The sequence below is a fragment of the Engystomops pustulosus genome, chromosome 7 (genome assembly GCF_040894005.1).
Source record: "Engystomops pustulosus chromosome 7, aEngPut4.maternal, whole genome shotgun sequence".
NCBI classification, from domain to species: domain Eukaryota; kingdom Metazoa; phylum Chordata; class Amphibia; order Anura; family Leptodactylidae; genus Engystomops; species Engystomops pustulosus.
Window position 1 is genome coordinate 165,940,972 of NC_092417.1, and position 24,724 is coordinate 165,965,695.

The window sequence follows — 24,724 nt, forward strand, 5'->3', positions numbered from 1 at the left end:
TGGGTTAGGGTTTTGACCATAGTAAACATGTCCTCTATGAAGTTACACTAAATCTAGTTATGCCCCCAATTTTGTATCAGTCTACTGTAATGTAGAAATCTCACAGAGAACATGGTGATCTCCATCTGTGATTAAAGAGTGGCTTAGATGAAAGAGGCATATTTGGCTAAGAGGTTGCTAAAAGGGTGTGATTGGGCAAAGGGACAGGATTTCGCTAAGGAGGTAACCCCTTGGGTTGAGGTTCTGTGATGTCTTGCAGGCAAGTACAACAGGGAAACCCCTGCTCCAGCCAGTTGTCTTATAGCCAGATACCGGAGTGTAAGGAGAAAGGGGGACCATGGCTAAATTCCCAGAGGACCAAAGGATGTCCCTTGTTTTGTAAGATTACATCTCAAGATTACACTGTCCATATTAGGACATCCTCCCACCATTGTCGGAAAATTTTGATTACTATTAATTATAGCCATTGTTCCAACTCTAATAGCTGACTGGGATCACTAACTTTACTCCTGAAACTTGATTCTGACCTCCTGGCTCTAAAACCCAGCTCCAACATAAGACTCTGGTCCCTGGTCATGGCCACATCCACTTCAATGGGTAATATGGTCATCCATTTGAGTAGCCATATTGCCCACCTTGTACCTTGTACCTATTGTACCTTGTCAGAGCCCTGTGGTCCTATATTTTGCTGGATTTACGGTACGACTGCCTGGTTTTCTGTGGAGAGGACAGGGTTGAGGAGCGTCCCCTCCATCATCCAGTGTATTAAGGATCCTACCTTTGGATTCTGGTTCCTGATTCTGACTACTGACTGAGACTCCTCACATCCGATACCTGTCTTTTATCCTAGTCACTGGGGCAGATTTACTTACCCGGTCCTGTCGCGATCCAGCGGCGCGTTCTCAGTGGAGGAATCGGGTCTTCTGGCGATTCACTAAGGTAGTGCGCCCGATGTCCACTAGGTGTCGCTGCTGTGCTGAATTCCGTCGGAGTTCACTGAAGTTCACCGTCCTACCTTGGGTGCAGGTAAGCACGTGTCAAGTGACACTTTTTTTTTTAAATGCGGCGTTTTTTCCAAATCTGTCGGGTTTTCTTACGGCCACGCCCCCCGATTTCCATTGCGTTCATGCCAGCGCCACAATCCGATCACGTGCGCCAAAATCCCGGGACAATTCAGGGAAAATCGGCGCAAATCGGAAATATTCGGGTAACGTGATGGAAAAGCGCGATTCGGGCCCTTCGTAAATGACCCCCAATGAGTCTAACACCTGATTTTGTATCTTAACTCTGACTCCCAACACCTGACTCTGGTGGCGAACTCTGATCCCTGACTCCCGACACTGGACTCTTATTCCAAACTCTGACCCCTGACTCTGACACTGAATTCTAACACCTGATTCTGACCCTGACTTTCCATCTTGACTCTGAATTTGACCTCTAATCGTTGACTCTGATCAATGATTTGGAGACCTAATTCTGAATTCTGACACTTGACTCCTAACACCTGATTCTGACCTCTCACTCTGATCCCTGACTCCTGATAGCTCAATGACTGTATTCTAACTCCCTGATTGTGATATCTGACTCATACAATGGACTATGATCCATGATGTCTCTCATCTCTAGCCCTGACTAACGAGTCTAAAACTTGATTATGACTCTCAAAATCAGACTCTTACCCCTTAGATCGCAGGCCTCGATATAGATATCGATATCACATCTCCAAGAGAAAGGGTGAGGCCATCTCTGTTCTTGTACTAAATACAGTAAAATATCTATTTTTTTTTTAACATTGTGCTTTACAATTCTCCCTCTTACGTGTTCTGCGGCTTGTGATGTGCTGGTTATATACTTCCTCTCATGTAGTCAGATAGCAGACCTTTCACATTTTGTTCTTGAACTACAGAAAGAATGAGTCTTATAAAGCAGAGGCAGAATCCAGGGCGAGAGGATAAAAAAAAAAAGTTGGCGTCAGTATTTTAGAAATTCTGCTAACAAGACGGATGGGGACCCCACCCCCCACTCCTCACAATGTACTCTCTGGTTTTTTATCCTACAATCGGTTTCCGGCAATGAATAAAGAAGTCTCATCCTCCACCTGTGATCACACAGAGGCTTTCTAGCAGCACATCGCAGACACTATCAAACGGCGCAGGAAACGCTCTGCAGAGATGTGAGAGCTTTACGGGATGGGGTTGTCTGGAATATATATATATATATATTATATAGCACAGCAGACCATGCAACATGTACAATGGTGGTGGTGATATGTACATAGGGGAGCATTATACTAAAGACCTATCCCCAGTATGTGATTGGTGTCGTCTAACACCAAAACCTCCATCATCAGCTATTCCATCTGTCTCCAGGCATCAGAAGACAGTGGCAGAAAGCTCCATCCATTCTATAGTGGCTTTGTTAGAATAATGCAATGTCATTTTCTGTAAAGTGAATGTGAACTGAGCTTAAAAATGTAGTGAAGAAGCCACAGCATCCAATAAAGTGAAGAAGATGGTATTTTATTCACTGCAACGTTTCGATACTCCATGGATCTTTGTCAAGCATGATGCCAAAGATTCATGGAGAAACGAAACGTTGCAGATGTTATACTTGGGTGAATAAAATACCAACTGCTTCACTTTATTGGATGCTGTGGCTTCCTCACATTTTTGGACTTACAGTGGATCAGCACACCAGGATCATCAGCTGTGAGCATTAACCATATAGGAATTTACTTCTGAAGCTGGGGCTTGCTGTCTCTCTTCCTTGTTTGGGAACTGAGCTTCTCATAGGAGCTTAGATAACTGATTCCGACTCTTGACTCCCAAGTGTGACTCCCTGACTTTGAAACTTGAACCTAACACCTGATTGTGAAAGCTGTCTCTCATCCCTAGCCCTGAATACTGAGTGTGACACCTGATTCTGATTCCTAAAACCTGATTCTAATTCATAACTCTGACACTGAGGGTGCGTTCACACGTTGCAGTTAAAACTGCATCGCAATTAGTTTTGGGTCGGTTTTAGGTGGTATTACTTATTTCAACAAGTGAAAGGAATCAAATTAACAGGTGAATGACATTTGTGGAACAGCTTTCTCCTTCAAAATCAAATTCGCCCATTCAGTTCATGTCTTTCACCTGTGAAATTGCCAAAACTGCACCTAAAACCGCCTCAAAACTAATTGCGATGCAGTTTTAACTGCAACGTGTGAACGCACCCTGAATTCGGACACTCGATTCTGATCCCCTGACTTTGAAAACTGTCTCTGATGTCTGATTCGGACACCTGATTCTGATAAGTGCCTCTTATCGCTAGTTCTGACCATTCAGGGTGCTGTCACACGTCGCGTTTACTGCATGCGTTTAAAAACGCACTGCTACAGCTGAAGGGATATTTCCCTAATTAAACAGCTGTTAACGCTTGCGTTTACAAAACGCATGCGTTAACATCGCGGTTAACGCATGCGTTAACAATGCGTTAACAACCGCATGCGTTAACCGCGATGTTAACACATGCGTTAACAATGCGTTAACGCTTGCGTTTTGTAAACGCAAGCGTTAACAGCTGCTTAATTAGGGAAATACCCCTTCAGCTGTAGCAATGCGTTTTTAAACGCATGCAGTAAACGCGACGTGTGACCGCACCCTGAGTCTGACCCCTGTGGGTGTGTCAACACGTTCAGTTTTTCAGATGCAGTTTTTGAAGCCAAGAGCAGGTGTGGATGATAATGGGGCGAGACAAATAATTGAAAGATGCTGCTCCTCCTCCTACTTTTACTCCATTCCAGGTTTGGACATCAAAAACTGCATCTGAGAAACTTAACCTATGGACGCACCCGGACTTTAACTCTCTACACCTGATTTTGATTCCTAACTGAACTCTGATTCTGATTTCTGACACCTGATTCCGACCGCCTTGACTTTCAAATCTGTCTCTCGACTTCAGGACATATAACCCTACCACTGCAAACACCCACACACCCACCTCTACCTGTGAAGGAGGCCACACACAGTAGTTTGGGTGGAAGGCCACAGCAACTTGTATTTATTATTCCAAAACCATTTAAACCAACATTAAAGGAAATCTACCGCCTGGATCAACAATTGTAAAACAAGCAGCTCTTCTTTTAACTTCTTATGCCATCGCTTTTCCCCAAAAAATGGCAAAAATAATGCAAATGGACCTGAGGGGCTCCTATGGATCACAATTGTTGAGAACATATCTATGAGAGAAGCTGTTCCTCCTCTTTTTTTCACTCCATTCCTGGTTTGGACATTGAAAACTGCATCTGAAAAACTGAACATGTGAACGCACCCTGACACCTAATTCTGGATCCTAAATATGAAACCTTACCAATTACCTAATACAATCTGAAAATCATCTCATGTTTCATCAATGGGTTGTCACAGACTAGCCCCCTGTGGTAATAGTAGAAGAATATGGCCATATATCTAATTCCCATCCTAATTTACAAATCCTAATTACACTTTAGGACCAAGGCAGAGATGAATAGACCTGTCTGTCATAAAACCTTGTCATTTTGCCTGGTGACCCCTGGGGGGCAAAAGAATTGAAAGAAATTAGTTCATCATCTGCTTATACTGGCAAACCCTTCAAGACAAAGTACATCCTCTACATAGGATCAAAGGAAGGTCCATTAGTATGCAAAGGGGGAATTCTGCTACGTTTGTTCCCTCCAACAGTGGAACAAAGATGTTAGGAGATAACCAAAGTAAAATTATATATTTCCTAATAACATGGACAACATGACCTGTGGATATGAGTCTCCGCCAACAAGATAGGGTCAGGGGGGACTGGGGGTGCATGTGAAAATGGCGGATGCATAGCCGTGAAGCTCCTCACTGAACGGGGGCATAAATGCTGAGCGAGCAGCTAGCAGCCACAAAGGAGGACCCTACACCCGCGGAATCTGCAGGGAAAGATCACCTCCTTGCTTCGATTTTCAAGGGGCAAGGAAGTGCAATAATCAGAAGCCCATATCAGAGCAACTGCGTGGCACATCTCTACTATAAGCCGATGCTGAAACGCTTTGTGGGTTGGGCCCAGAGTGGGCCCTGATCTCAGGACATACCTGCAGTGTTTCGATTTTTCAAGCAGGTGGCAGACACATAGGGGCTCATTTACTAAAGGTCCGAATTGCGCACTTTCGTCGGGGGGCGACGGATTCGGAAAAACCGCAGTATTTAAAAAAGAATTGCGTTGCAAGATCAAGCACTCACATAAACCGGGAAGAAGAAGGTGAACTCCGGCGGACCTCGCCGCAGCAGTGACACCTGCTGGATATTGGCCGCATGACCTTAGTGAATCCCGGCAGGATGCGAATCCACGTCGGACAACGCGCCGCGGGAACGTGAATGGACTGGGTAAGTAAATCTGCCCTATAGTTTACATAGAGGCCCAGTCCCCCTGGGGATCTACACTCTCATATCTCAGTCGTTAGTGACTGCTAGGTCCTAGAACCAGAGCTTTTTCCATAGTTAAGTTAGTGGTTGGTGTTTTAGCATGCAATATTTTGATAATTATATATTTGCCCTGGTTAACGAACCGCTAATCTGGTAATCTGAACATAAAGGGAATTTTGGTCGGGGAAGAGGAACATAAATGCATGTTAGTCACGGATAACATCCTGTTGTTTTGATCCTCTCCCCTTACATCTGCAACAACCCTGCCAAAGCATAGGGTGGGTAGTTGTTGTGAATAGCACCCTCTCCTTGTCAGGAACTGTCTGATGAGCCTGCACAACTCACTTAGAAGCTACTGTCGGGTAAACTTTGTAATAACAGTTGGAACCACTGCCAGGGAAGGAAACAGTTAACATATCAATTGTCTGTAACCAATGATATGATGTGTGAAAGCAAGCTGGAAGCTGATTGGAGAGTGCTGCCACCTGACTAGGGGAGTATAAAAACCCCTTGTAGGCGGGAGCACATGGTCTTGGGTCAGTCTGAGGGTTTAGTTAGCATTTGAGAAGCAAGTCCAGTGTGCAGCTCCTGCAGAGCTGCCATCCAGACACATTACCAGGAAGCAGAGGTGTCTCAGGTGTCTCTCACTGCCTGATACCTTGGCAATGAGTAGACTAAGCCCTAGAGCAGAGGTCCACTGTCCATCTACCAGGCCAGCCTTAAGTTACTACCAGGCTATGAGCAACCCTTCCTGCAGACCAGCTATCTCTTACCAGCTTTCCAGCTTGCTGAACTTGCTGTTGATGTTTGGCCATTGCCTGCTGTTCCAGTTCAAACAAAGAACCATGAGTTGATTTGCATAACTTGCCTCCGTGTGATCCCTGGATATGGCTGCTTACCACCACGGGCTCCCCATCCTCCATCACCCAGGGATTCATCCTATATACACCTCAGGGGTTGCCCCAGGGAGAAATCTTCTTTATCAGCCTCTACTTTTCTTGCACACACCAGCTGCTGGAGACCTGCCAAGCTGTAGGCCTGTCCTCCGGTTCACCATACCAAGCACCATGACCATAACATGCTCAAGGCCACATAAGCCAGCCACTCCGGCCCCAGCTGTCGTCAACCACTGGAAAAAGGCTAGGCCTCAGTGGGGGATGTTGCACATCCCTCCCTAAATTGTTTGATGTTTTGGGCAATTATTTGGCAAGCTTTCTGGGTTGATGGTGAACCATTGCAAATCTTTAGCTTTAAATTTAGGGCTCCCTGCCCATACTGTCAAACTCTTGCAGCTTAATTTTGAGTTTTCTTAGGCATCTCAGGCGCTTATCTGGGTGCCACATTAACTACAGGTATCCCATCTCTGTATAAGGCTGTATACCCTCTTTTGGAAGCTTGACAGCGATCTTCATACCTGGTTTCAGTATCCGCTATCCTTGTTAGGTCGTGTGATAAAGATGAAATTTTTACCTAGGATTTCGTAACTCTTTAGAGCTCTCCACATTTGTGAGCAAACAGATTCTTATGTTTCAAGCTATGAAGTTTATTTGGCGAGATAAGCATCCTAGGAGAGCAATCCATACAGTATACACACCAAACAACATGGAGGGTCTATCCACAATGGGTGGAGATTGAGGCTAGAGCCTGCTACCCGACCCCGATTGAGACACTGTTGTGGCTAAGACCACCCACAATGTCACCAGTTTTGTCGAGGAAGATGGCTCTTCGGGATTACCTTCTAAAGCAGTTCTCTCTTATCTCACCCCATGTACCCATAGCAGATCTCCCTCCAGGTCTGCAAAAATCGGAGTTCCGATGGTGGTTGAATAAGGGATTTTTGGGTTTGGGACACTCTGTTGACATTGTATTATTTTCGGGAGTCCCATTCTCTTCCACCTGCAGAAGAGCCTCATTATTGTCAGCTTCAGAGATTTTTATTAACTTGAAAAGCTAAGAATGAAGATATTTCATAACTGACCCCATTGGAATATTTTTGTTGTTCTCATGTGATAGGAGGATTTGGACTTTTCCCCAACCAAGTTGTCAATCAACACTTCTTTAGTAGACGCGAGCTATAAAGAACTCACGAGGTGGTACATGGTATCCGACTAGATAACTCCAGATGGGCTTTTTTGAAATGAGTTGATAACAATCGACTTACAAAATGTACCTCACTGAGGGGTAGGACAGTCCACATTAGCATGTGAACATGCCCCCTTTGGATGACGTCACAAGTTTGGGAGCAGGAGGAAAATCCATGATGCAGAAATGATCAGGCTGTGCCAATGCACATGGGGAAATTTATCATGTGCACCTAGGCACTATCATACCCCGAATAGTGCCTTTGTTCCCCCGCATCCTGTTGGATACAGGCTTAGACCTCTTGATGTAACTGGCGGGCGACGCGGTCACCAGCAAAGCTAAACCAGGTCTGACCTGCGTAGTTTTGCGTAAAAACCTGTGAACGAACGTTTTTCAAAATTACACAGGCCGGGAACACCCCTCTACACCCCCTCTATGTTCACATGGCATGGAGGTGTAAAATTTGTACATTTTTGCACTGCACTTCTTTAATTCCTTCTACACCAGAAAACTGGCATAGAATCAGTGATAAATCCCCCCTCAGAGTCAGTCTTTAGGAGATTCATATCAACGGGTCATGCTGTCCAAGTTTCCTTTGTCCTCTTGGCCCGAATAAATCTTCTATATTTCAGTAATAAGGTTTATTTGTTTATATCCTTTTTATTTAAGAACTGTTTGAATTAGTATTGTATGTAAATTACTTTGTAACTGTTTTTCAATTTTTTTTCGTGTCTGCACTGCACTTCCATGTATTAAATACTTAAAACTTAATAAGTCCCTACTTGTAGTCATAAAATAACTGTGTTACTGTTAAGTAATCTCATAGATAATAGGACAATTTGTAATTTTGGTTTCTAAATTGTTAAGGGATTTATGTAGACAGGGGCCTATTTGCCTGCTTATTATTAATTAATAAGTAAAGTATAGGTGGTGGCAGCAGGAAAGTTAAATTTAGCGTAAAGACGCCATCTTGCCTAGGTGGGGTATGTACCTAATTGTGAGGCTCTCTAAAGTAATTGCATGCTATGACGTGACCAGAGAGTGGGAGTTTGTCAGTTGGGGGCAATGGAGGGAGCGTGGCTCATTGCATAAAGGGGGGTTATAGGGTAAATCTTGTATTCAGGGTTGAAGGTGACTTTAATTTTGGTGTAATTTTTTGGACAACCCTGGACGAGTAGTATTATAAAGTGTTTATAATATTTATATAATAAGCATATACTTATACATTAATAGAAGAGTTTAGGGTGGTAGCCCAGGATCCACCACACTCCCCGATGTTTTACAACCCTGGCATGTAGTAAGATGAGTAGTATCTGTGATAAGGGGCACTGTATACAGACATATGGACATGTTATTTGTTATCTGCTCACCATCCGACAGAAATTTACTGTGTGTAATAATCAGATATCAAAGTCTGATATCAAAGAATAGCTTCCCAGCGGGCGACCAGCCAGGAATAAAGGTATGCAGAGTAGGGGGGACCATTGCAAGGCTCATTTGCCGCGAGAAACTAGATTAACGTGAGCCATCAGTTCAGTCACATAGACTTTTGATCTGCTTTCCTACCTGCTACAGTGTGATACATCGATGTAGGCAGTGATTATGTGCATATGTGAAGGGCAGAAAGAAAACTTCTTTGAAGCTCCCAAAATCATCAAAATTGTGTAGAGCACTTCCATAAGCCTTCCAGACATACACGAAAGTGATCTGTCATTTTAGAGAAACTTCTACTCTTATCCTTTGGCACATAAACTCCTCGGTGCACAAAAGGTGGAGCCATGTCTTCTGGGGCACCTATGCTACCCAATGACCTCCAGCAACACCCCCTGTAGAAATAGGGTGTAGAAAAAAAAAGAAATTAGTTTCCTAGTAGATGAGTCCCACCCCCAGTGCACTAAGAAGCTAATTTGCATAAATATAAAACTCAACTCAAATTTGTTAATAATTATGGATAGCTGAGAACCAGGAAAGCTTATAGAGTGTCCTACACAGGGCAGACTTTGGAGCTGAGAGACTTCCTTTTACCATTTTATAACAGGGATGGTTTTACAGGTTGTCAATATGTTCAATAGTTATCCTAGGGGCATCTAATGTCTCTGTCCCCAAATAATTTACCAACATTGAGGGACTTTATCACTAACCCTTCTGATTAACTCTCGCAAGGAAGAGGATTGTGGAAGGGCCGGGATCAGGAGTATGTGAGGGTAGGCATTGCCTATGGCGCCACCCTTGCCTCCCACTCTTGCTCCAGTTCTCAATAGTATTCAATGGTATGGGCTACAAATATACTGGGGGGAAGTGCTGTACTAACTATATACTAGGGGCATGTGCTTAGGTATAGGAAACAGGGGCCATGTGCTGTGCTACCTTTATACTGAGGGCTTGTGTTGGGTTACCTGTATATTAGAGGCAAGTGCTGGGCTACTTATATACAGGAGCATGTGCTGGGCTACCTATATATTGGAGGCATGTGCTGGGCTACCTATAAACTCGGGGCATCTGCTGGGCTACATATATACTAGGGACATGTGGTGGGCTACATATAAATTGAGGCATGTGATGGACTACCTATATACTGGGGAAACGTGCAGGGCTACCTATATACTGGGGGCATATGCTGGACTACCTATATACTGGGGGAACGTGCAGGGCTACCTATATACTGGGGGCATGTGCTGGCTACCTATATACTAGGGGCATCGGCTGGGCTACATATATACTCGGGGCATGTGCTGGCTACCTATATACTAGGGGCATCGGCTGGGCTACATATATACTCGGGGCATGTGCTGGCTACCTATATACTAGGGGCATCGGCTGGGCTACATATATACTGGGGGCATGTATTGGGCTTCCTATACACTGGTCTCTTGTGCTGGGCTACATAGTGGGGACATGTGCTTTGTATACACTGGTCTCATATACTAGTGGGTATATGCATTTTAAAGAGGGGGTCAGAATTTTGTGCCTAGGGCACCAAAATGCCATGCACCATCCCTGGATGGTGGTGTTGTGTGCACTCTGTATGGAAATATTATTCTCATTGTATATAAATATATATAATGTCCTATAAAACATGCAATAAGAAAAATGTGAATATTAGCTTTTTTTCCCAAAAAAGGTGATTTATAATACTGTAAGCCGATATGCTGGTTATACAAATAGAAAGTTACAAAAATATATGTGAAATTCTAAAAGTGGAGAGACATTTCATCATTACCATGTTATAGGATTGCTATATAACGGGTGAGTCAAGAACTGGGAATAATTCATGGCACATCTGTGACTAATCCATGGCAAAAGGTTAAATTTACTGTGAAATCTATACACTCATATTTATGTGCAGAACTCCATATACAGTATGTGAATTGTACTGTAAAATTGCCATGTCTGTAGTTTCTCTACGCTCAACTTCTGACCTTTGTGACTGTAAAAACAAATGCATCCTTAAAGGGGTTTTCTGGACTACAAAATATTGCTAACATATTCATATAATGGTGCCTTAACCCTTTGTTTTGGCCATCCTGTTTTGGGCCGAGCACTTCTTTCACCCACATCTTTAAACAGCCATGACTTTTAAATTTTCGGTCATCAGGGCTTGTTTTTAGAGGGTTGAGATTAATTTTGTAATGGCCACATTTTGGGGGTGCATAGAATCTGCTGATGAACGTTCATTAAAGGAGGTTTCCAGGGAAAAAGAACACATACTTACCATGCTCTGGCTCACAGTTCCTGCGCTGCTCCAGTACTTGCGTCCAAGCAGAAGTTCAGAAGGTAGGAAGTGGTGTTGGATCACATGAACTGCTTTATCCAATGAGTGGCCTCCTTAGATGTCACTTCCTTTTTCCAGTGAACTTCACTTCCTGTTTTGTTTCTACAGTCATCTAGAACCCCTTTAACCCTTAATTGGGGGAGAAGATTAAATTCCACAGTTTTTTAAAAAGTTTTTACATTATAAGAGACTACAAAAAATGAAATGTTTCCACTCATAATAATTTTATTACTGCTTTTTCAAGAGCTTATAGAAATGGACTAGATATCGAGGACATGGATAGACAGTGCAGTGGTAGGAAGTGGTTCATTACAGATTGGAGCAGCACCAGTCTGCTTAATGAAACAGAAAGCAGACAGCGCCATTCTCAGTGTTGTGGCTAAACTGAGTCACTGCAAATACAAATAAATGGATGCTGAGCTGCAGTAACCAGGTCTGACCACTATACTGCGAATGGTGTTTATGCATGGTGTCGGGCACCCACCAATCTTGTATTGAGAACCTATTCTATAGATATGTCATCAATGTTTTTAGTCTGGAAAACCCCTTTAATTTTTTGTTCTAGAGTTTTGACTGTATTCCTTAAGGCTTTTTATCTAGAATCTAGACGATAGCCATTTACGGACACTATCATCTCCAGCATTGATCCACCGATACAGAAGTGAAATATCCATTTCTGAAGAAATCCCCCAACCTTCAATCTCTTTTATATAAATCAGAATTAGCTTTATGCCAGGGAAGTTAATTGGTTATTGAGAACTTTGATGCGGCAGTTCTTTAGGGAGAAGGAAGATAGATGACTTATATAAGACCTTGAGATTTTTACATCCTTTTTGTCAAAGCTCCAGTTAGGCTTAAATTCCTCCCAGAGGACCGACCCTGTTCCACATCCTATAATGTATTTCCCGTACCGGCCGGGTAATTATCCGGCAAAACCAGAATTCTACAGCTCTGTCATTTTCAATAAAAAAATAAAAAATTACAAAGGAAATTAAAAGGGAATGAAAATATTAAATATGTATTTTTGAAACATTTAGCAGCATTGGATATTAAAGGGACGCTCCGCTATACTATATGATGCCTAATCTAGACCATGGAGTGTCATGCTGCACTAGGTATAAGATGTTTAAACTGGAGTGATAATTTATTGGCCGGTGGCAAGGTTACAACTTAACACTCATCCACAGGACAGGTAATAAGTGTCTATTGATGGAGATCTGACTACTGAGGTCAGGAGAATAAGGGAGGGGCCCCTTGCACAGTTCATCCATCACAATAGAGCATCATTCACATAGTTGTGCTGCCACAGTGATGGGGGCCCACCATCTTAAAACTCCAGGAAAAAGACCCTACCAGCCTCCAAATCGGTTTGTCTACTGAGCAGAACTCTGAGGTCCAGTATTGGGCGAGAGAATGAGAACACCAGAGGATCACCTTGTACTCTGGTGGGCCAGTACAACACTGGGTTGGCAGTGCTCCTGCATGACCACTGTATCCACTCACACAGGGACATATTGCAGCTTTTCCAAGTTAACTGGGGGAGCTTCCTCACATTGCTGCACTCTTAGCTTTGTGCATCCCTCTGCTCTGAGTAAAGGATGTTGGAGGCTTCTGGTTGAATACTAAAGCTAGGGGAAACGAGTCAATGCAGGTAGCTAAGAGCAAAGCAGTCTGAGAACACACAGCTGCCAACTTTGATTGGATTGTTCAATTTGACGACTTCTTTTAAGGACCCATATGGAAAAACCCTGGATGGGCACACACATGCTTCCACATAATACATGATAGCGCTGAGTTCTTTTTTGCAGAAGTTCTCCGACTTTGGTTAGTAATGGCAGTAGGGAATAGTAAACCCTACATATGGTCAGATGCCGTGGAAATTTCCATACAGTGATTTTATAGGAACTGAGAGATCCTAGTACTACGTTCTCCTTGCAAATAGGCAAATGATTCCAGGTATTATAGGAAATATATCAGAATATATATGATATAGCACATAATATAACACATATATATATATGGTATAAATTATTCAGTACAGCACATGGCAGTATGAATCATGACATGAGATAGGGGGCAGTACAAGGGTTCATGTACAGGAGTAAATTGCAGAAATTTATTAAAGGCACCAGGAGTGTAATGGGGAGGATAATATACGAGACACAGGGGACGATTGTATGGGAAGCCAAGTAATCATTACTGAGCTCCTGACATGGCGGAGTAAGCACATATGAACATGAGAAGGACATATAAACCCCTTGCAGATGTCAAGCTCAGTTTAGTACCTAACATAGAGCGTACCCTACAATTCTTATATACCGGCATCCATACAGGATGATATAAAATGGCTCAAAATGTCCACTTTATATGGGAAAGTTATTCCCGCAGACAACTAAAATGGGATAGTTGAGTGGTAAGTTATACACTGGCATTGATATTCCACTCAGTATTGCTGTATAGCAGAGAGCTCCCCCTGGTGGTGACTGCTGGTTGGCAAAATTGAACAACATAAAGGTGTATTTAGCAGTTGCATTGTCCAAGTGTGTAGTGCTCCTGCTTCCCAGACACATGTTGTAGCTCTTTGCAGAAAAGTCTGGTGAATGGGAAGGAGCTGCAATGCCAAGTACAGTCACTTAAAAATGGTATGGCGCTGTGCTTGGTAGTAGAGGTATGGAAGAAGCAGAAAAAGACTAACTATATGACTGTAATAAGTGTTTTCTAATCATAAACATAGCTGGATTATATTCCTTTTTCTATATAACAGAGTATGCAGCAGTAATAATCCATATCATAACTGGTAATGTCTATTAGATATTCAAAGTTTCCTTTAAGTAAAAGCAGATAAGCCATTATCTTAGATAATTAGTCTAAGATCGTTAGTCTAACACATGTAGTACAAATCATACACATGGGCATATGGCTACAATGGCTTAAAGGGATTTTCCAAGGAATCTGGAAAACCCTTTGTGGGCCAGGCTTGCTCTGGCACCTCTAGTGTTCAGGCCTCTTCCCTGTTAGGAGGTTTCCTTATACCAGGGGACAACAAAGAAAGTGAAACTGGACAACAGAAGTGAAGTCCTGTAGTCCGACGAGGCCACTCATTGGCTGCGCGGTGTCCTCTGAACCCATCCCAAAAACCAGAAGTATGAGAGGGAAGTGGCTTTGTTGGCTTACAGTGGGAATGTAAAAGTGAGAATGGCTAAACCTTCAGGTGGTGAATCCCTTTAATTCCTTAAACTGCACTCCAAGAATGATTCCACGTGTGATGTTGTCTCTTCTGATTTCGAGGAGTTAATCATTAAAGGCCTCCCTTCGAGCTGCGAGTAGGCGGCATTACCTCAGAGCGGCGGACATATGTTGTATCTGCATGATTAATATCATTACTGGAAGTCTGCAGGTGATCAGCACAGATTTCTCACATACAAGAAAGGATTTAGGAGGATTATTTCCTGGAGTTGTCACATTCTTTGGTGGTTTACCCAAAGGACTTTGTCTGGTCACCTCAAATGACCTTTACGTATCTAGATCAGTCTCTAGGTAATTGCTATCTCTGGCGGTTTTATGAGGGTGTTGCAGTATATGCATGTACTCATTTCCAGGCCGCAGTTTTACTTTCCCTTATACCGCACCCACATGTATGAGTACTAGGGTCACCACCAGAGTCTCAGAGTTGGGTTTCTTGGACCCAACAGATAATACTATTCTTTGGGCCCACAGAGATCCTTCTAGTCTCCATATAAGGCTGCCTTCTACTGTATGAATAGGGTCCATTATCAGGTTAGAGACTGGGCTCACCGGAGGATCTTCTGGTCCTCTCCTGGGCCCGTCCAACACTGGTCACTATCGTTGTATCAATAAATATTGGGCACAAAAGGGGGAAGCAAAAGTACCATCCACATTAGGAGGAAGTTGAGCAAATACAAAATTACTCTTTTGGGTCATATAACAAAAAAATACTTCTTTGGGCCCACAGAGATCCTTCTAGTCTGCATATAAGGCTGCCTTATACTGTATCATTGGGGTCTATTATTAGGTTGGAGCCTGCGCGCACCGTAGGATCTTCTAGTTCTCCTGTGGGACAGTCTAACACAGGGGGACGTAAAAGTACCTTCCATATTAGAAGGGAGTTGAGCAAATATAAAATTGTTCTAATGGGTTCTATAACAAAAAAAAATACTTGTCAGTAACTAGACAAGTCAATACATAAGCTTGGTTTGGGAATATACTCCTACCAAAATTGCCAACTTTTTTTTTTAATCCGCAGCCTGGGATCCTGGCTCGAGGATTACGTTGTGAAAATTCTGTGGTGACCCACTTCTATGGAAACCATGCACCTTATTATGACATTAATGGACTATGTGCTGTTCAGGCAGTAATAGGACTCATCTTTTCTTCCAGACCTCCTTTTTTTGGGAGCTTCCTTGTTGTCTCAGGAGAGTTGGCATGTATGACCCCCACCTGCCAAGCAGTCCTTGGCATGAACACGATGAACCAACGTCATGCTGGCTCATCAATCTACCAGTGGATCTTCTAGTCCAAGGATCTAATTCAATTATAGGACAATTGGTTAAGTAGAAGACAACCCAATTTTGAGATGGTTTTGGGCATTTTCTTCAACGATGACTCCTAAATAAATTCTTAGATCTAATTGATGACTTGTCCTCTTTATACAATGATGGCAACCTGGATGGAGGGTGGTACTCTGATTTGCATATCCACCAGATATTGAAGACCTATGACATTATTGGCCTGTCCTAGGAGTCTTTGATTCTGTTCATATTGCAGGGTTGTAGATGGATAAGAGTTGGTGGAATATGTGATATTTGGTGCTGAAGGGTTGGGAAGGGGTATGGCGGATCGCCAACATGCCACCAAAGTTTTCTGCCAAACCCTACAGAGGCAGGGACATCAGGAGGATTTACCCTGCTCCAGATCCCTGTTCCAGCTTTGTTCCAATACTTCCAATCTTCGGATTCGGTGCATGTCTGGAACACACAGGACCCATTTCAGCCAATATATGGTCTCCTCCGACCACAAGTGACATTACACAGCCCCAGGAGGCCACAGATTTTCCGAAGCTCTGATCTCTGCCTGGACTCTATGCCACAGACCACAATTCTGGGAAAATCCCTTTAATCTTTGCCCCATGTAAAGGTAGATTGGCACAGAGAGCTCTATCCCATTACTTGTGAAAACTGTTAACCTGAGTAACTGCTAATCTGAGGATACAGATGAACATGCACATGTGCGGTGTGTACCCCTTTAAGGAATATGTAACTGAACATATGGTTTTCCTTATGTAATTGGACTCGGGGGTAAGCAGATCCAGTAGATGGCCTGATATTGCTGTTCATGTACTTTTATGGTTCTTTGTGTTGCCGCTCCTATTGATTCGGTAAATGTTCTTTTGATGACACGCTCGCTTGTTGTGTAATTGTATTTTCTCCAGGGGAATTATTATTCTATGAGATAATAACTTCATTTTCCCAATGTGGCAGCGATTTCGTATCCAGCGCTGTATACATCTCCCACAATGGAGTAGTTAGGCCTAAATAGTTCACAATTTCTATTATAGATTTCCTGACTCCTAGTACAAGTGAAGGATGTGGCTTTTATTATTATAATACATACTTGATTGCAATGTTTAACCTCCAGCGTGGCCGACCGCGTCATAGGTGTCACACGGAGGCTTGGCTAAAAGCAAAAGGAATGGGGTATGACCATAGAAGGTATAAGCTTAGGGTATTCGTATTTCAGCAATCAAATATTAATGTACAAGTTGTTGAAAATAAAAGTATAAAAATGGATGCAAACGGATGCGACAAATACAACAGATACGTAAAAAAAAACTTGATGTGTGACCAAAAATGTATCAATTTTTAGACATATACATTGCAGCATGCGTCTTAATGGATGCACAAAACGAACCCAGTCTTATTTCATTTTTCCAATATACTTTCTGTAGCAATTCCTCATTGTTTCTAGATCTCTGCTTGCTGTCATTCTGTAGAAAACTTCATTGGTTACTTCCTGTGGACAAAAACGAGTTCCTGGTCATGTGATGTGACACAAGAGCACGGCTCGTTACATCCCTGGACATGTGATGTCTAAAAAGTGTGCAGCTCGCAATATCCCTGGTCATGTGATGTCACATAGCTACACGGCTCATTATCTCCGTGGTCATGTGATGTCACACAGGTGCACTGCTCGTTATAACTTGATCATGTGATGTCACACAAGTGCCGGCTCATTGGAGCTCATTTAATAAGGGTCCGCGGACCGCACTATCGTCTGGATTTCTGATGTGCGGCACATTTAGAAGGGGATTGTGTTGCACACGATCGGATTTTGCCACATCGGCGATGGCTTTCATGTAACAGAAATCGGGGGCGGGCCGCCGGACGATCCGACTGATTCAGACTAAGCGCGGGATTTAACATTCAAAATTGTGCCGCGTCCAATGCACTTACATGCACCGGGAAGAAGAAGGTGAACTCTGGCGGACCTGAGTGGGGAACGACACATTCAAGATATCGGGCGCACGATCTACATGGATCGCGGTAGACTTCATCCTCGTCAGACAACGCACCTTGGGAATCGTGCACGGACCAGGTATGTATATGTGCACCATTGTGTCCCATTACTGAATTTGTAATGCTGCTGGTTCGTGAGTTCACTGCAGAGGGGCCCACTGAGGCTCTGTCACCAAGGGGCCTACTGAAACCTGGAGCCGACCCTGGTCATAATACAAAAATAATACACACACCTAATGTGTCATAGGGCCCAGGGAAAGAAAAATGCTACATACTCTTGTGTTGGGGGAATGTTAGTACATAAAATTGGCAGCAGTTTAGCAGGTTTCTAAGTTTTAGAGCAGGTTAAGCTAAAGTCAAAGCTGCACCTACCAACGAGCAACATCCAGACATAAACCGTATGTATTATATATGCATGTTCACAATGTGGAGATAAGGATATTGCCGAAATGTTTCCCTCTTATCAGCCCGGCATAAGCTGTCTGCGACGCAGCACAATGTGATTAGGAAGAGTACGGTGGGAATATCTCCTCGTATACAGCCCTACCTATATCACACCGTAAGTGCTGATAAACCCCCGAAACTACTACATACACAGAATCATAGCAGGATCATTATTTCTTTATCACTGATGTAGACTGCGCACCAGGCATCCCGAAAAACGAGTGACGGTGTACCAGAATGCTGTGCTTCTGTCCTATATTGTAACACTATACAGATGAATAATACTCTACTATTTCCACTAGTATGTAGGGTAAGGATCCAATTCTCAGCTTTATTCATGTTCACGAGCTTTGTACCTTTCGAAGAAACTCTAATTAAAAAGGGAATAGTAACCGCGGCAGAGAAGACGATCCAATCAGGGGAAATGTAAGACTCCTAATAAGGTAAAAGGAGTTTTATGTAATTTTCTTTTCTCCAATATTTAATTTAGACCTAGCGCCATATGTGCCATTGACAGAGGCTGCACCACTGCAGCAGAAACAGCTGAGCCCCTGAGGCTAAATCCTGTTGTAGTGTAAGAATCCATTACGTCCTGTCTTCCTCGCTTTATCTTATGGACTAAGATCTCCATCACTATTTGGCGGTATGATTTGTTATGTTACTTGCATAGTGGAAGCGTACAACTTTCTATGACCGAAACAGTGATGTCAGGCTTCTGGGGTAGTGAACCCCCTGGACCACCACGGACGATGACACAAGACGACACCTGGGACCGGAATCTAAGTGGCACCCAGTCTACACCAGAGCCCACCGCAGGGGGATGGTCTTGCTGCTGCGTTGTACCACCATGTCGTTTCATAGGTGCGACTAGCCCGCAGTGGCAGCCAAGTTTGAAGTACACAATAGGCAGGTTCAAGGACAGGGACGGAGCAGGAGGTCAGGAGGTCAGGGCGGGCAGCGAAGGAGCAGAATTGGGAACAGGTCTTGGGTCACAACGAGAGGTCAACACTCGGGAAGGAAACACAGTAGGAAGCTTTCTTATAGGCATGATGCTGGGAAAAGCCGTTTTTTCGAGAATCCCAGAAATGGCAAGTTGGAATCAGCGGCGCGTTGGCCCTTTAAATCTGCGAGTGCCGGTGCGTGCACCCTAGGGAGCTGGGACGCATCTGAGTCCCCCATCTGAAGGGCAGGTCAGGGCTTATCTTCTACCTAGTGGTTAACAATTAGTAAAGGCACCACCCCTTTGAGTGGGTTAACATAGGGTGTTTCTAAAGAAAGTAAACTGATACCAACGCACAAGCCGTACCCCCAAGTTTTTTACTCTGAACCATGGCAGAATGCTATAGAAGTGGATCGGTAACATTTTGACCAATAAATGGCCCTTCTTCAGGATTCATAGCAAATGAAGGGTTGTTTGTTGAAACCTGACGAAACAAATGCTACAGATTTCATATGATCATCCAACCAGGACCGGTGCCAGCACTGGGCATACTTGGACACAAAAGGCTGTCCATAAGGACCCCATGGGGGTGAGTGAGGGCTGTCTCTAATGAATCTATAGGGAGGCTTTATATTAAATAACCATGAGGGGCTGTTTGGGTTAATAAACTAGGGAATATTTTAGGGAACTGGAGAGTTTCTGATTTTTTAATGCCACCTGCAAAAGGGCCCAGTGAGGGTCTGTCGCCCAGGGGCCTACTGAAACTTGGAGCCGACTCTGCTTCCAAGTATGATGAAGAGATGTTCTGTCCCGGTCTGTGGTAAGTTAAGACAAGACGACCCACCCCTTTAATATTAAATCTACAGCTTTCTTCCGAGATCCTCTCCTAAATACAAGGTTTTAATTAGAATGGCGGCGCCTTCAGCTATAAAACACCTATATTTCAGTTCTGCATAAATATCACAGTGTGATATTTGACTATTAGTCTCACCTCACATACAATTTAATCTTATTTTTCCCATTTTCAATTAAAAAAAAGAAAATCTCTGTGTTTTTTTTTTTGTTTTATAGTTTTATTTAATGAAGTGTAGAAACGGATTAACAATGAAAACTCAGATCTCGTAAAGAGAATTTCCATTCCTGAGAATCTTCCTGCAGATAAATCCTCATAATGGACAATTACGGACACTTAATGGCGGCCTCAGTCAATGGCGGGCGGGTAATTGCTCTGATATAATAGAGGGACCATGATACCCAATATTATATCAGCTGGAGTCAGATTATTGTGCCGGCCCGGCAGTGACGTCAGGAGATGATCTCCATTTACTTTCATCTGTAGCCTCATTGTTATCTTACATATACCTATAATTTGGATTATTGAATGGAGACCCTCCCCCATTCTAATTTCCAATATATGGAAGTCTTTTCCATCAGTAAAATGAATCTAATATGTTGGAATATTTTTGAAAATGATTTTTTTTCAAGCTGCAGTAATATAGAGGGAACCCTTTGCTTTCACCTTCCTCCCTAGCGTAGCGATAACACCCACATCGCTGTACCCTAGTGTAGAGGCAGGACCCACATCGCTGTACCCTAGTGTAGAGGCAGGACCCACATCGCTGTACCCTAGTGTAGAGGCACGACCCACATCGCTGTACCCTAGTGTAGAGGCACGACCCACATCGCTGTACCCTAGTGTAGAGGCACGACCCACATCGCTGTACCCTAGTGTAGAGGCACGACCCACATCGCTGTACCCTAGTGTAGAGGCACGACCCACATCGCTGTACCCTAGTGTAGAGGCACGACCCACATCGCTGTACCCTAGTGTAGAGGCACGACCCACATCGCTGTACCCCAGTGTAGAGGCACGACCCACATCACTGTACCTTAGTGTAGAAGCACGACCCACATCGCTGTACCCTAGTGCAGGGGCACGACCCACATCACTGTACCTAGTGTAGAGGCATGACCCACATCGCTGCACCCTAGTGTAGAGGCACGACCCACATCGCTGTACCCTAGTGTAGAGGCACGACCCACATCGCGGTACCCTAGTGTAGAGGCACGACCCTTATCGATGTACCCTAGTGCAGGGGCACGACCCACATCACTGTACCTAGTGTAGAGGCATGACCCACATCGCTGCACCCTAGTGTAGAGGCACGACCCACATCGCTGTACCCTAGTGTAGAGGCACGACCCACATTGCTGTACCCTAGTGTAGAGGCACAACCCTTATCGATGTACCCTAGTGTAGAGGCACGACCCTTATCGCTGTACCCTAGTGTAGAGGCACGACCCACATCGCTGTACCCTAGTGTAGGGGCACGACCCACATCACTGTACCCTAGTGTAGAGGCACGACCCACATCGCTGTACCCTAGTGTAGAGGCACCACCCACATCCCTGTACCCTATTGTAGAGGCACGACCCACATCGCTGTATCCTAGTGTAGAGGCACGACCCACATCGCTGTACCCTAGTGTAGAGGCACGACCCACATCGCTGTGCCCTAGTGTAGAGGCACGACCCACATAGCTGTACCTTAGTGTAGAGGCACGAGCCACATCGCTGTACCCTAGTGTAGAGGCACGACCCACATAGCTGTACCTTAGTGTAGAGGCACGAGCCACATCGCTGTACCCTAGTGTAGAGGCACGACCCTTATCGCTGTACCCTAGTGTAGAGGCACGACCCTTATCGCTGTACCCTAGTGTAGAGGCACCACCCACATCGCTGTACCCTATTGTAGAGGCATGACCCACATTGCTGTACCCTAGTGTAGAGGCAGGACCCACATCGCTGTACCCTAGTGTAGAGGCACGACCCACATCGCTGTACCCTAGTGTAGAGGCACGACCCACATCGCTGTACCCTAGTGTAGAGGCACGACCCACATCGCTGTACCCTAGTGTAGAGGCAGGACCCACATCGCTGTACCCTAGTGTAGAGGCACGACCCACATCGCTGTACCCTAGTGTAGAGGCATGACCCACATTGCTGTACCCTAGTGTAGAGGCACGACCCATATCGCTGTACCCTAGTGTAGAGGCACGACCCACATCGCTGTACCCTAGTTTAGAGGCACGACCCACATCGCTGTATCCTAGTTTAGAGGCACGACCCTTATCGCTGTACCCTAGTATAGAGGCACGACCCACATCGCTGTACCCTAGTGTAGAGGCACGACCCTTATCGCTGTACCCTAGAGTAGAGGCACGACCCACATCGCTGTACCCTAGTGCAGGGGCACGACCCACATCGCTGTACCCTAGTGTAGAGGCACGACCCACATCGCTGTACCCTAGTGTAGAGGCACGACCCTCATCGCTGTACCCTAGTGCAGGGGCACGACCCACATCGCTGCACCCTAGTGTAGAGGCACGACCCACATCGCTGTACCCTAGTGTAGAGGCACGACCCACATCGCTGTACCTAGTGCAGGGGCACGACCCACATCGCTGTACCCTAGTGTAGAGGCACGACCCACATCGCTGTACCCTAGTGTAGAGGCACGACCCACATCGCTGTACCCTAGTGTAGAGGCACGACCCTTATCGCTGTACCCTAGTGTAGAGGCACGACCCACATCGCTGTACCCTAGTGTAGAGGCACGACCCTTATCGCTGTACCCTAGTGTAGAGGCACGACCCTTATCGCTGTACCCTAGTGTAGAGGCAGGACCCACATCGCTGTACCCTAGTGTAGAGGCACGACCCACATCGCTGTACCCTAGTGTAGAGGCACGACCCACATCGCTGTACCCTAGTGTAGAGGCACGACCCTCATCGCTGTACCCTAGTGTAGAGGCACGACCCTCATCGCTGTACCCTAGTGCAGGGGCACGACCCACATCGCTGTACCCTAGTGTAGAGGCACGACCCACATCGCTGTACCCTAGTGTAGAGGCACGACCCACATCGCTGTACCTAGTGCAGGGGCACGACCCACATCGCTGTACCCTAGTGTAGAGGCACGACCCACATCGCTGTACCCTAGTGTAGAGGCACGACCCACATCGCTGTACCCTAGTGTAGAGGCACGACCCACATCGCTGTACCCTAGTGTAGAGGCACGACCCACATCGCTGTACCCTAGTGTAGAGGCACGACCCTTATCGCTGTACCCTAGTGTAGAGGCACGACCCTTATCGCTGTACCCTAGTATAGAGGCACCACCCACATCGCTGTACCCTAGTGTAGAGGCACGACCCACATCGCTGTACCCTAGTTTAGAGGCACGACCCACATCGCTGTATCCTAGTTTAGAGGCACGACCCACATCGCTGTACCCTAGTGTAGAGGCACGACCCACATCGCTGTACCCTAGTGTAGAGGCACGACCCACATCGCTGTACCCTAGTGTAGAGGCACGACCCACATCGCTGTACCGTAGTGTAGAGGGACGACCCACATCGCTGTACCCTAGTGTAGAGGCACAACCCTCATCGCTGTACCCTAGTGTAGAGGGACGACCCACATCGCTGTACCCTAGTGTAGAGGCACGACCCACATCGCTGTACCTTAGTGTAGAGGCATAACCCACATTGCTGTACCCTAGTGTAGAGGCAGGACCCACATCGCTGTACCCTAGTGTAGAGGCACGACCCACATCGCTGTACCCTAGTGTAGAGGCACGACCCACATCGCTGTACCCTAGTGTAGAGGCACGACCCACATCGCTGTACCCTAGTGTAGAGGCACGACCCACATCGCTGTACCCTAGTGTAGAGGCATGACCCACATTGCTGTACCCTAGTGTAGAGGCAGGACCCACATCGCTGTACCCTAGTGTAGAGGGACGACCCACATCGCTGTACCCTAGTGTAGAGGCAGGACCCACATTGCTGTACCCTAGTGTAGGGGCACGACCCACATCGCTGTACCCTAGTGTAGAGGCACGACCCACATCGCTGTACCCTAGTTTAAAGGCACGACCCACATCGCTGTATCCTAGTTTAGAGGCACGACCCACATCGCTGTACCCTAGTATAGAGGCACGACCCACATCGCTGTACGATAGTGTAGAGGCACGACCCACATCGCTGTACCGTAAAGTAGAGGGACGACCCTCATCGCTGTACCCTAGTGTAGAGGCACGACCCTTATCGCTGTACCCTAGTGTAGAGGCAGGACCCACATTGCTGTACCCTAGTGTAGAGGCAGGACCCACATCGCTGTACCCTAGTGTAGAGGTAGGACCCACATCGCTGTACCCTAGTGTAGAGGCACGACCCACATCGCTGTACCCTAGTGTAGAGGGACGACCCACATCGCTGTACCCTAGTGTAGAGGCACGACCCACATCGCTGTATCCTAGTGTAGAGGCACGACCCACATCGCTGTACCGTAGTGTAGAGGGACGACCCACATCGCTGTACCCTAGTGTAGAGGCACGACCCTTATCTCTGTACCCTAGTGTAGAGGCACGACCCTTATCGCTGTACCCTAGTGTAGAGGCAGGACCCACATCGCTGTATCCTAGTGTAGAGGCCCCACCCACATCGCTGTACCCTAGTGTAGAGGCA

General features: G+C 45.4%; 1 long non-coding RNA gene across 1 annotated transcript in view; it reads right to left on the reverse strand.

Moving 5' to 3' along the window:
* Window positions 1–11,252: 11,252 nt before the first annotated feature.
* The window catches only part of LOC140069055 (uncharacterized), a 38,288-nt gene continuing 24,816 nt past the window's right edge, over window positions 11,253–24,724 (reverse strand). Inside the window, exon 3 of the long non-coding RNA XR_011848702.1 lies at window positions 11,253–11,406. This is a non-coding gene — a long non-coding RNA (uncharacterized lncRNA). The remainder of the gene's footprint in view (window positions 11,407–24,724) is intronic.